Source organism: Zootoca vivipara, chromosome 8 (assembly GCF_963506605.1).
Source record: "Zootoca vivipara chromosome 8, rZooViv1.1, whole genome shotgun sequence".
NCBI lineage: Eukaryota > Metazoa > Chordata > Lepidosauria > Squamata > Lacertidae > Zootoca > Zootoca vivipara.
The window spans coordinates 38029376-38043325 of record NC_083283.1 but is presented as its reverse complement, the minus strand read 5'-3'; the positions used below and the strand labels follow the sequence as shown (position 1 = coordinate 38043325).

At 42.7% G+C, this 13950-nt stretch overlaps 1 protein-coding gene across 6 annotated transcripts in view; it reads left to right on the top strand.

The window, feature by feature from the left end:
- Positions 1-8935: 8935 nt before the first annotated feature.
- The window catches only part of RP1 (RP1 axonemal microtubule associated), a 194812-nt gene continuing 189797 nt past the window's right edge, over positions 8936-13950 (top strand). For 3 of the 6 annotated variants that reach the window (XM_035125532.2, XM_060277835.1, XM_035125531.2), the window contains exon 1: positions 8947-9082. The gene's annotated coding sequence lies outside the window, so the exon portion shown is untranslated. Of the gene's footprint in view, positions 9123-13950 lie in introns of all 6 variants that reach the window. The other 3 variants (XM_035125533.2, XM_035125528.2, XM_060277834.1) reach the window with 2 other exon arrangements.

The following is a 13950-nucleotide window of genomic DNA, read 5'->3' as shown; positions in this document are numbered from 1 at the left end:
GTATGTTTGCTATATCGTGTGTTAAAGATGAGGCACTGTATAGCAAAACAGAAAGGTTTAAAACTCCACCCTCAGGACTGATCTTCCAGAGAGGACATGAGTTATAGTTATGTGGTTGAAGTTTGTCTCTCTCCAAATGGCAATTTAAAATTGAAAGGTATCATTTGATGGAGTTTTTACACAGAATAATTTTGTTGGACTGAAATTGCTCAGAGTTTGCTTAAATTGTGTATGATTATACATTTGACTATTTTTGTGGTTCTTTATTGATGGCTAACTCAGCAACCTACAATGTTGGTGTACCTGTGCTGAACAATTAAATAAAAATGCTATCACCATTTTACCAGTCTATGTTATGAAAATGAATGATCAGATTGCCTTTGAGAACAATTGCTTATTGTAGGAAATGTCTGCCTCCTTGATATTGTCATCTTTTGACATTTTGTTTCTTAAATTGTTTTACGATGTCTCATGCAATATTATTCAGCTTTCTTGGTAAAGTTGAATAGCATATGTGGTTAAAGCAGGCACCCCCAAACTGTGGCCCTCCAGATGTTTTGGCCTACAATTCCCATGATCCCTAGCTTACAGGACCTGTGGTCAGGAATGATGGGGTTTGTAGTCCAAAACATCTGGAGGGCTGAAGTTTGGGGATGCCTGGGTTAAAGGAATAGTTTACTGCCAATCAACATTCAAAACTGCATGGCAGTTATGCAAGAAAAAGTGTTATTAAAGAAACATACAAATAAAAACAAGCAAATGAATTGCATTTTATTCTTACAAAGTGATCTCATAGCAAGCAATTTCTGCATTGTTTCTGCTCAAAAGAATCCATCTTCAAAAATATCAGTTAGCACTGGAGTCAGGAGTCTAATGATGGATCCCCCCCTTGTCCCCAAAAAGTATCTAGAATAAAAAAAAGGGATGTAGTCAGGATAAATTATTCAGACTGCAGAAGTTCACACACCCATTTAACTTGTGCTTTTTGTTTTAGCTGTGGTGTGTTTTTCACTAGGTTGTGAAGCAGAATCAAGATAGTTCTTACAATACTTTTCTAGGCCCTAGATCAGACATAGGGAAACTCTGCCCTCAAGATGTTTTGGGACAACAATTCCCATCATCCCTGACCACTGGTCCTGTTAGCTAGGGATCATGGGAGTTGTGGTCCGAAAACATGTGGAGGGCCGAGTTTGCCTATGCTTGCCCTAGATAAACATCTAGCCAAGCTGATCTGACCTGCACACAGCTTTTGAGCTGACAGTTTAAGCTTCTGCTTACAGAGACAGGTGGATAACATGACTACCTGTATGGGATAGCTGACTAGCCAGAATCTGAACTAAATTAACAGAGCCATCCATACCCGAGATCCACTGGGATGAGAGAGTTTGGAATAGATGGAACTTGGGCTGTCCCAGCTAAGCGGGGCCTCAGCTGACAGAACTCCCTCATCACAGCTCAGAAAGGAGATGCCTACATAACTCCCTCAACCCGACTGAGCTAGGGCTATGCTGACTCAGCCAGTGGAACTTAGTGATGTACTTACCCCTGTTCCAAACCCTTTTCAGTTCAGTCACGTGAAACTTACACCAGCAAAAAAGGGTGGTGTTGGTAAAATTCTATTTCCAAGGTTGTTTCCTATCTACCAGGCTTGAGGTGGGGTTTGGAAAAGGGGTAACTAAGACTGACTTAACTTAAGCTGGTGTAAATTCCACTGCCTTACTATACAGTCATACCTCATGCTGTGTTAGGTTCATGTTGAGTCTTTTCGGCTTCCGAACGTGGCAAACCCGGAAGTGTATACTTCCAGGTTTCACCGCATGTGCGTACACAGAAGTGTTCTGTGCACTTTGCACATGTGCAGATGCGCTGTATCGTGCTACACGTGTGTGCAGAAGCAGTGCTCTAGTTACAGACTTTTCAGGGTGTTAATGGCACCCCAGAATGGATCGAGTCCATAACTAGAGGTACCATTGTAATTGTACATGGGATTGTTCTACCAGAAAGGCCAGGCAGAGTTGGCAAAATTTGAAGGAAGCGAAAGTGGAAGTACTGTGTCTGGTGGGGAAAGGGAAGAGAACAACGCGGGATGTTAAAACTGGATCCTCTGTGGGTATAAGGAAAGGAAAGGAACAGAATGGTGAGGGCTTTCTTCCATCTTTTGGAAAGGCCTCCTCTTTTGCCCAATACTGTATCTTACAATGTCATTTTATGCAGGTGTCACACCGTGTTGATAGCTGATAAAGAAATAATGTAAAGACGCGGGTGGCACTGTGGGTTAAACCACAGAGCCTAGGGCTTGCTGATCAGAAGGTTGGCGGTTTGAATCCCCATGATGGAGTGAGCTCCCGTTGCTCGGTCCCAGCTCCTGCCAACCTAGCAGTTCGAAAGCATGTCAAAGTGCAAGTAGATAAATAGGTACCGCTACGGTGGGAAGGCAAATCACGTTTTCGTGTGCTGCTCTGGTTCACCAGAAGCAGCTCTGTCATGCTGGCCACATGACCTGGAAGTTGTACGTTGGCTCCCTCGGCCAATAATGCGAGATGAGCGCTGCAACCCCAGAGTCGGTCACAACTGGATCTATGGCCAGGGGTCCCTTTACCCTTTACCTTTACCAGGAAGTCATCAGCAATGTTTTTGCGAGCATATTGTGGGGAGGGGGAGGAGGGATATAGCTTAAGGAAAGAAAATAAGGTATAAAAAGCACGAGAGAAAAGATAACAAGTGTCAGGCAAATTAGGCAGGACACCATAAAAGAAACAGTGACCTCTGATCACAATGTGCTACAACTCAACAATTAGCAGGTTCCACCAGGGGAGTAGAAGCTTGTGGTTGTGTGAAGCTCTAATATTTTTAGGGTTTATACACTCCAGTATTATTGCCAAGAGGGTCTGGCTGCATACAGACAATACATTTAACACATATAGCTTCTCCCAAGGAATTTGGAAACAGTAATTTATTTAGCAGAGAGCTACAATTCCCTGCACATTTAATGAACTACACCTCCCAGGATTCTTTGGGGCTGGTCATGTGGCTTAAGCACTTTAAATATATGGCATGTATGTAGCTTCTCTGATGGGTTTTCTTGAGTTAGCTCTTGTATTTTATAACTGCTCAGAGAAAGTACTTGTGCTGAGAACCAGGAGACAGCTGTGTATGTTTGTTTTGCAATTTTGTATTTGAGTGCAACAAATATGATTTTGTCTTTTTAAAACAACAGCAGCCACACACTGAACAAATGTTTAAAATTTCTTAGGAACTTAGAACCTTTGTGACAAATACATGACCTTCTTACGTCCTTATAATCAGAAGGTTGCATATCCCACTTTATTTATTTTCTTAGCATATCGAGACAGGGGAAACCTTGATTTTGTTCCCCCTTTGTTTGTCATTGTGTAGATTGCAGATTTTGGCTACATCTGTTTCCTGCGAAGGAAGTGTCACTGCTGCCTTTGTCCAGCAGGTGGAATACTTGCTGCGGTTTTGATAAAGCCAGAAATCCTAATGCGGCATTATTATTGGGTTTTTAAAAAATCTAATTCTTGAGAGGCACCTTTGAGAAAGAAGCATGAATAAGGATATTTTTAAAGTCACACTAACTGAGAAGACTGTGTGAGCCTAGAAAATGTAAGTATGAATGATATTAGGCAAAGCTGTGGGTGAAAATATATGCCCTTGGTTTGACTGAGAACACTTGCCACTGTTCTTTCCTTTGTTTCCTTTGATTTATTTTCTTTTTCATTTTCTGTTTCCTCCCCCTTTTCCACTCTGTTGTCAAAGGTTTAACTGCACTAATCCAAACCACAACAAGGTGGTCTTAATTTTAAAATGTTGTCTCCCCCCTCCCCTATTTTAAAGTACCCACATTGTTTATGGAAGGTACTCAGAATTAAACTAGATATGACAGCATGTGAACTTACTTTTATTGTTTAAAATATTTTAGACCATATTTCATTGAATCAGATTCCAAATACAATAGTATAAATAAGAATTATTCATACCAAATACAGGATGTAATAAGAAAATATTCCTAATAGAATCTCAGAATGGGAGGCAGCATTCAAATTATTAAAAATGTAAGGCAGTCTTAAACATAGCTGTCAAGTTCTCCCTTTTTTAAAGGAAAATTCCTTTATGCTGAATAGGCTTCTTTGCGAGAAAAGGGAAAACTTGACAGCTATGAGTCTAAGGCAGGCACCCCCAAACTTCGGCCCTCCAGATGTTTTGGACTACAATCCCCATCATCCCTGACCACTGGTCCTCTTAGCTAGGGATCATGGGAGTTGTAGGCCAAAACATCTGGAGGGCTGCAGTTTGGGGATGCCTGGTCTAAGGCAATGCAACCATTTAAAATGCCTGGACAAATAGACACATTTTAACTTGGTGCTGAAAAGATTATAATGGCCACATAATTTTTTTTTTTTGGAAGAAAAACAAATAGCTGGTGCAGCAGCCCCAATCCAGATGGAGGCCATGGTGGGGGTCATGTAGAGCAGATTTAACCTCTACTTCCTTGCCATTTTCCCAATTTGGATCATAACCCCCCATCTCCTATTTGGCATAGGTTTCTATTCAAACTGATGAAAGCTTTCTTGTCCATGTTAAATTTCACCCTGTGCTTCGGTTATCTTATCTGAAAAAAACTCCCTCACTGCACACAGCAGCCATGATGAAAACGCTCCCCATGCCTGTAATTCATTTGTTTTAAAACAACAACAACAAAAACCTGGTGTACATTGTAATAAAAAAATTCAAGGTCATATATATATATATATATATATATATATATATATATATATATATATTGTTCATAAATGTACCAAACAAACACGTACATAGAGGTGTGGGCCACATGTCTGGAGCGGCACAGGAGGGCAGTCCTGAAACCATTTTGGCTCCCAGGCTGACCAGGTGTTGCTCTGCAGGAAGGGAGGGGCTGAGGGAACCTTCCCTTTGTCTCAGGAATTAAGTGATTGCCATCTCAAAGGAATGGCCAGACTACCAGAAAAGGCAATCAGGTAAGGCATTATCAGATTACCTGGCAGACAGGAAAAACAACAACATTCAAATGTCTGTTGTAGACTGCCCCTTCTGTGATGTAGGTATGATGTATCTGGGGGGTGGTCTTGGGCTCCAGGGCAGGGAATTTCAAAATGTCTATATAAGGGCAGACACACCTTTGTTCTGAGTCCTCCTCCTCTCTCCAGTGCGTGTGTGAGCACCCTGTTGCAACAGTTCAATAAAGATCAGGCTTACTGCTTTGCTTCTCAATATTCTCTGGTTGGCCTCTGTTATTTTGTCCTACCGATGGAGAACCTACAAAAGACTCTATAAGGGCTCTTGTTTACCCCATATGGGAATAAGGGCAGATTTTGTTTACAACATCTTCCGGTGACACCTTTAGTGTCATATTGAATTTGGCTCTCCTTAAGACCCAGGTGGCGCTGTGGTTAAACCACTGAGCCTAGGGCTTGCTGATCAGAAGGTCGGCGGTTCGAATCCCTGTGACGGGGTGAGCTCCCGTTGCTTGGTCCCAGCTCCTGCCAACCTAGCAGTTCGAAAGCACGTCAAAATGCAAGTAGATAAATAGGTACCGCTACAGCGGGAAGGTAAACGGCGTTTCCATGTGCTGCTCTGGTGTGCCAGAAGCGGCTTTGTCATGCTGGCCACATGACCTGGAAGCTATACGCCGGCTCCCTCGGCCAATAATGCGAGATGAGCGCGCAACCCCAGAGTCGGTCACGACTGGACCTAATGGTCAGGGGTCCCTTTACCTTTACCTTTAAGCATAGATTTCCTTCTGCCTTGCCTGTTTTATTTTTGTCCAGCCATGAACATGAGAAAAGCCCTCCCCCCTCTCCCTCTCCCCCCTCTCTCCCCACCCTCACCCACCAGATCCATGCAAACAGCACGCACAGAGAAACAATGTCCATACCACAGTTGATGTGGATTAGTGTGCTCTCTATTGCTACCACATTAGTTTGAAGATCATGCCACTTTCTGTGAAGGGTTTTGAGAGACGTGGCCAAACATTACCAGTGCAATATCAGTAGTGTCCCCCACCCCCAATTGGGCCTGTTCACATGCTCCCATTTCCCTACACAGAAACATATTTTGCCCTCTAATTTGCATTCCTACAACAGATAAATTAGCTTGAATTGGATTGTAGCCAGGTACAGAGAATAGCAATCTCTACAGTTAATTCAGAGCCAGGGCAGATTTAGGGTTGTGCAAGCGTGGCATACATACACTGGGTGCTGAGCTGAGGGGGGAGCCTTTTCAAAGCCTGGTAAGTGAGGCCTCCTTCCCAAAGCCCCATGATCTCTTACTCTGCTCTGGGAAAGCAGCACAAGGGCTGGGGGGTGGGGGAACAATGAAACTTTGGCCTAGCACAGGGTGCCATATTACCCAAGTCCACCATTGTTCAACTATAACACTACTGCAACAGCACCCACCTGGTTTGTACTAATATCCCCCCCCCCTTATGTAATTGCAAATGACGAAAAGCTGTGGCTACTCATATGTAGAGCTAATATAGCACCTGCTATGTGTGAAGTCATAATTTCTGAGGGCCACTATTGCACATAGAATCATTGAATTGTAGAGTTGAAAGGGATCCTGAGGGTCATCCAACCCAACCCCCGCAATGCAGGAATATGCAGCTGTCCCATATGGGGATTGAACCTGCAACCTTGGCATTATCAGCACCATGATCTAACCCAGTGTTTCCCAACCTTGTGCCTCCAGATGTTTTGAGACTACAATTCCCATCATCCCTAGCTAGCAAGACCAGTGGTCAGGAATGATGGGAATTGTAGTCTGAAAACAGCTGGAGGCACAAGGTTGGGAAACACTGATCTAACCAACTGAGCTATCCAGCTGATATGTGTCTGCCATGTTGGTCCCTGGCGGAGACTGCAATTCATACAGTTGGTATTTCCATGAACTTTCTGCTGGGCCAGAAGGGCATGCCACCGCCAGAAGGGCATGCCACATGCTCTTGTGGATGAGCACATAAAGAAACCAAGACTGGCTGCATGAACAGGCCCAGCATATTTGTGAAATCGTTGAAGCTGAAGCTGGCAGCCATGTAAAGTACTAGTTTTTAATTATTCACAGCTGAACAGAAGTGAAGTTATACCTAATTCTGATGTTGCCTTTATTGATGCATTCTGCAGAAAGCATGATGCCCAAATTAGAAGTGTTTATTATGCATCATTTCCAAGTGCAGGTGGAGAATTACAAATGGATGAAACAGATGTCTGCTGCAAGATAAAAACTTCAGCAATTATTTCTATTTTAAATCAGCCTTAATTGGATGTGGAAGTCAGTGAGCATTCTTTATAACAGTGTTTTAAATGTATTGTTTAAGCAAAACTTTTATTTGTGGAGATCAGCACTTTTTAAAAAATGCTTACATGATGTACATGATGATGACACATCTGCAGAGTTTATAAGGGGATATTTAGAAGACTTACTAGTGGTGAGTGAAAACTGCCCAATAGTTTGGGTAATTTGTTGAAACAAACTCATTAATATAGTGTGTTTGGGGGAGAGTGGGTGGTATTTCATAGTTATTGGGGAGCAAGATGTGTGCAGTGAAAATTGCTCCTACCAGGGATTTTATTTGCTGAAACTCTTTCCCTCATCCGCCTCTGCTGGTTCACATTAACTTATAATTTTATGTGGCTTGAAATCCTGAATTGTAATTGCTGCAATTAAGAGGTAGTAAGTCCTCATGCCCTCAAGCTGATTTCTTTCTGAATTACTAGAAACCTGAAACCTTTTTTGTTGTTTGTTACCTGCAATCATTATTATCATATCACATGACGGTTTATTGCTTTTGCTGTAGTTTATGGGGATGGTTATTCATCTGGAACTGGCTATTATATCACTGAAATACAGTATTTAAAAATTTCTATTAGAACGTTTCTATTTATTTCCCCATGGCTTCTGAACTATCAAATTTTGCCTTTGCTGGGGTCATATATCAATGATATGTGACACTTTTCCACATTTGCAGACATTTCCAAACAACAACAGGAGGCTCACACAAAAATGTAGACTTGTTTTTCATTGAAAACAATAGGACTTTGGGACAGAAGACACATTATGATAAAGTAGTTTTGACATGCATGTTTATTTTTTGTACTTTTTTGCAATTACTCCAACCCCCTTCTCACTCACAATAAGGATTGGGATTACATCAATGGAGGAGCTTTTGAAACACATTATTCCTATGCAATGATCCCAGCATCACAGTGTACAATTTCTTCATCTGGACAGCTAAGACTATAGCATTACCTTTAGAAAATAGTATACCCCTTTCACCTGGTCAAGCATTCTGATTCAACCAGCAGCTCACAAAGGTGTGAAAGTGCCGCTCTTTCCATTTTTGTCTCCAGTGGCCATAGCTGCCAAGTTTTCCCTTTTCTCACGAGGAAGCCTATTCAGCATAAGGGAATGTCCCTTAAAAAAAGGGAGAACTTGGCAGCTATGCCAGTGGCAAGTCAGAGTTATACTTCCTTTGAAACAGCTGCAGTTTGTGAGGGATACAATAGGTTGGAAAGAGGCTAGAACTGCAAGACTGTGCACACCGCACAGGAGCATGTCCCACAGAGCACAGTGAAACTTACTTCCAAGTAAACATCCACAGGACCGGACCACACTGCTGTGATTCTAAACACAGTGGCTCGGAAGTGCATTCTACTGAAATCAGTAAGATCTGCTAAATGTATTTAGGACTGTGGCATCAGCGAGTCTGTAGGTGTAGTATTCCTGTAGTATTGATCCTGCTGATGTTTAATTCATGTACAACATTGAGGAGAATGACTACAGCAATAATCGAGAAATAATACACAGTTCCTCTGTTGATAGAAGCTTGTTTGTTGTTGCTATAGGTAATGCTGGCATTAACATTGTGTCAACATCAACACACTTGCACAAGGCGAGAGTGTCTACAGTGTATCATAGCAGCACAGGTGAGGTGAGAGCTGCAGTTCTATGGGAACATCTTGCAACTTTGATTTTTTAAAAGAAAGTTCTTCCCTACAGTTTCCTTTTTATCTCAAAGAGCTTCAAACCTGTAAGTGGTCCCTAATTTAAGTGCATCCTGGGAATGTCAGGTACAGACTTCAATATTTATCTCGGTGAATTTATTGTGGCCACATTTGAATATTAGAGAGCGAGCTGTGTTTGGGTTGTGATGGCTTCATTACATATGTTTGTGTATTTTTGTTCTTTGCCGGGCATTAGAATACTATCTGTGTCAATCTTAGGAAGGACTGAGAATGTTTAAAATGGGGCAAGTGCATCCTAGTCCTAAACATGACTACAGTACCCTATATCCACAGCTTGGTCACACTGGTTGGACTATGAAATACAATGAAGTACAAGGATTCACAAATGTATTACCCTAGTACTTAACAGCCTATTTTTCCTTTCTCTTGCATAAAATGGGCTGTTGTTGTTGGATATATGTATGTGTAGGTGTACACACACACACACACACACACACACACACACACACACACACACACAAGGTTTTATCATAAAGATAAACTTTGAAGAATCAGCTTGCAGTTTGATTAATCAGAGAAAACCTGTATCTTTCCCTTTTTATTTTATTTTAATTGATTTTCAATGGTACAACAAATTTAAAATATAATCAAAAGAAAAGAAACTTAGGATGGTAAATAAGATGAAGCAAAATATCAAGCATGAGAGAGCAGGAGCATTACTGTGTAGAATTGTATAATAATAGTTGATAATGTACGGTACTACAATGTACAGACGACAACCAATGTGACACTAGAGATTATGATCAATGATATTTTTGATAATAAATTGTAAATCAAATAATAAATTGTAAAAAGGAGGAGGAGGAGGAGCCAAGAGCCAAGAGTCCACCCATGGCTATTTTAGACCATTGGTACACTGTGGAATTTACTGAAATACTGTAGTCTAACTTAACAAATGCCAACAAAAGGCAGATAAAGTCACGGGGCAGAATTCAATATTGCACTATGATGACCATTCTGACAACCGAAGCATTGCAGCTTGCCTGAGAGAATGATCTCCCCTCTTTTCAACGCATGCTGTCCTAGGAGTTCTCCTGATTCCCCTAGAGCAGGCATTCCCAAACTCCGGCCCTCCAGATGTTTTGGCTTACAACTCCCATGATCCCTAGCTAACAGGACCAGGAAGATGGGGATTGTAGTCCAAAACATCTGGAGGGCCGAAGTTTGGGGATGCCTGCCCTAGAGCCAATTTTTTTGGGGGGTGATGGGTGATGCGAGTCCCATCGCAAAGCAAAAACCCTCATGCCCTGACAGGACTCATTAGGTGAATCCCACCCAAGGCAATGACTTTTTTTATGCCAGTCCAAGAATCACTATTGCAAGCATACTTGTGGTGCAGCTGGCTTAATTCCCAATCCCAAAAGTTGTTAAACTGCAAAATTTATATTTAATATGTGACAGACCACCACTACCACCCTAAAACTGTACAGAGTCAGAAAAAAAGACATTACTGCAGCTTCTCTTATGGCACGTACACCAATACAAAATACTGTGGACTAGGGCAGGCATCCCCAAACATCAGCCCTCCAGATGTTTTGGACTACAATTCCCATCTTCCCCAACCACTGTTCCTGTTAGCTAAGGATCATGGGAGTTGTAGGCCAAAACATCTGGAGGGCCGCAGTTTGGGGATGCCTGGACTAGGATGTTATTGTACTGCATTCAGTGGGACCATACCTTGCATTGATGGAGTCTTGAGTCAAGAAACAAATAACTAATACTTTGCTTGGTTTCATTTATGAATATTTTGTTGCTATTATGGTGATGCAATTTATTTCCCAAAGGAGTGTCACTTATTTACATGCCCATGGAATCACTTGCCTTTCTTTGTTTTCTGACACATTTGCCAAGTTGTAATCCCTGTTGACTTTTTCTACTATTTGCACCATGGCAATACTCCTCCAGATTTTGTTTATACACATTCTACTGCCTTGGTACTGTTATCACTTAGATTAGTAAGAATACACAGTGTCCTTAGAAACTGTAAACTGAATATGAAATCATGGTGGGTTCTTTGTTTCTGATTGACTTAAGCATAGTGACATACCGTTAAGGTTCCTTGAGCATGACCCAGATAGTCAACAGTTGTAAGAAAAGGACTTAAGTTAAATTATATTAATATGCAAGGGGAGCACTAGTCCTTGTCATGTTTATACAAGTGAAATTCACATTAATACTTGAGGTTTAATTTTTGTAAAAAAAGGGGGGGGGGAGATTAACTTAGCTGCAATCAGGGGCGACTCACCCATTGGCCCTAGTGGTGCGGGGCGCCAGGGCGCCAGGGCGCTGAGGGGCACCCCAGCAAGTGGGGGAGCTGTGTGGCGGCCTCCCTTACCCTCCTCCTGGATGCCCGCCAGCCGCGCCACTCGGAGAAGAGAGGTAAATGAGAGGAGCAAGGGCACTAGGACCCTGTTCCGCTTTGCAGCAGAGCTTTCCCCCCCTTTTTTTAAGAGTGGGGGGGCGCCCGAGGGATCTGCAAGATGCTACTGGCTGCAGTCCTCTGTGCATCACTCTTACTTGGGAGTAATAATAATAATAATAATAATAATAATAATAATAATAATATATTATTTATACCCCACCCATCTGGCTGGGTTTCCGCAGCCGCTCTGGGCGGCTACCAACAGAAAAATAAAACACAGTAATCTATTAAACATTAAAAGCCTCCCTAAACAGGGCTGCCTTCAGATGTCTTCTAAAAGTCTGGTAGTTGTTCTTCTCTCTGACATCTGGTGGGAGGGCGTTCCACAGGGCAGGTGTCACTACCGAGAAGGCCCTGCCTAGTTCCCTGCAACTTGGCTTCTCGCAATGAGGGGACCGCCAGAAGGCCCTCGGTGCTGAACCTCAGTGTCCTGGCAAAACTATGGAGGTGGAGACGCTCCTTCAGGTATACTGGACCGAGGCCATCTAGGGCCCTAAAGGTCAGCACCAACACTTTGAATTGTGCTCGGAAATGTACTGGGAGCCAATGTAGATCTTTCAAGACCAGTGTTATGTGGAATGGAAATTGTTTCTTAATAAACGTGCATAGGCTTGCACTGGAAGCTGGAAACATGATAGCCAGAGTCATGTAAGTGGCTCCCTTTTTGTAGCATGCTTTCCCCAGGGAGTTTTCAGCTGGTGTCTTCATTATACACCTTTTGGTGCCAGGCAAAAACATTCCTCTTTAACCAGGCCTTTGACTGGCTGACATCTAGTGCTCTTTTAAAATATGTGCGGTGTGTGTGTGTTATTGGTTGTTTTTTAAAATGTATTTTATGTTTTCATATTGTGATTTTATCTTGTCAACGGCTCTGAGACCTGCAGGTATAGGGCAGCATGCAACTTTAAGAAATAATAATAATAATAATAATAATAGCAGCCCTGACCACCTTTGTGATCTAGATAAATGGAGGAGATCCTGCCCCAAGTTCCTTTCAATGCATATTTATGGATGAGACCCAAGGAGGTGTTATTTTTGGATTAACTGCTGTAGAATACAAAAGTGAGGTTGTGTGTGTGCTGCATTAGCTCACAGCTTACCACAGCAGGGGCTTTCTAGCCTGTCAAGTGGCAATAAAGCCTGATAAAGGCCTGCTATTCTCGGTGCATCCTATTATAGAAAGAAAAAGAGTCACGCCTACGCATGGAAGACCATGCCACAATGTATGCAAAATAGGTTCGCTTAAGCCCCCTCTTTCTGTTACCTGCAATGAAAGATGTATGTGACAGACACTGGGGTTGGTGTGTTCAGGGTGAACTTGTTCATGCACCTTTAAAAAAAAACCCATAGTCTGGCCTTTTTGATCATTATCCTGTTCCTTTGATAGCTTTCTTTTATACTATGCTATTCTTCTCTATGTGAGGATGCGCTCAGTCCAAATCTAAATGAGCATCTATTGGGTTTCTTTTCTTAGCTGCCTTTTCAATCAGACAGTTGTTGCTTGGTGAGTCTGGTTGCCGCTTGCTGATCAAAGCTCACAAGTTTGACATGGTACAGTTTTGCCAAAAATTCTGTGGAGAGTACATACACTTTGTTCTGGCAAGGAAAAGCCAATCTGCAGCAGACAACAATACATTTGTGCTTTACTTTTCAATTTATCCTGACATTGACTGTGTGAGCAGTTCTTCCAGAATACAGTGGTACCTCGGGTTACAAACCATAGCTGTCAAGTTTTACTTTTCTCGCGAGGAAGCCTATTCAGCATAAGGGAATTTTCCTTTTAAAAAGGGAGAACTTGACAGCTGGGTATGCGGATGATACCCAGCTCTACCTCTCTTTTAAATCAGAACCAGTGAAGGCAGTGAAGGTCCTGTGTGAGTGCCTGGAGGCGGTTGGAGGATGGATGGCGGCTAACAGATTGAGGTTGAATCCTGACAAGACAGAAGTACTGTTTGTGGTGGACAGGAGGCGGGCAGGTGTGGAGGACTCCCTGGTCCTGAATGGGGTAACTGTGCCCCTGAAGGACCAGGTGCGCAGCCTGGGAGTCATTCTGGAGTCACAGCTGTCCATGGAGGCGCAGGTCAATTCTGTGTCCAGGGCAGCTGTCTACCAGCTCCATCTGGTACGCAGGCTGAGACCCTACCTGCCTGCAGACTGTCTCGCCAGAGTGGTGCATGCTCTGGTTATCTCCTGCTTGGACTACTGCAATGCGCTCTATGTGGGGCTACCTTTGAAGGTGACCCGGAAACTACAACTTGAAAGACCGGTCTTGAAAGATCTACATTGGCTCCCAGTACGTTTCCAAGTACAATTCAAAGTGTTGGTGCTGACCTTTAAAGCCCTAAATGGCCTTGGTCCATGTTATGTACTGAGCTGAATCCTAGAACAATAGGATTCAGAAACAGCGGGAGCTACCCAATCCAACTCCAGGTGGAAGTGAATCCGCAACCT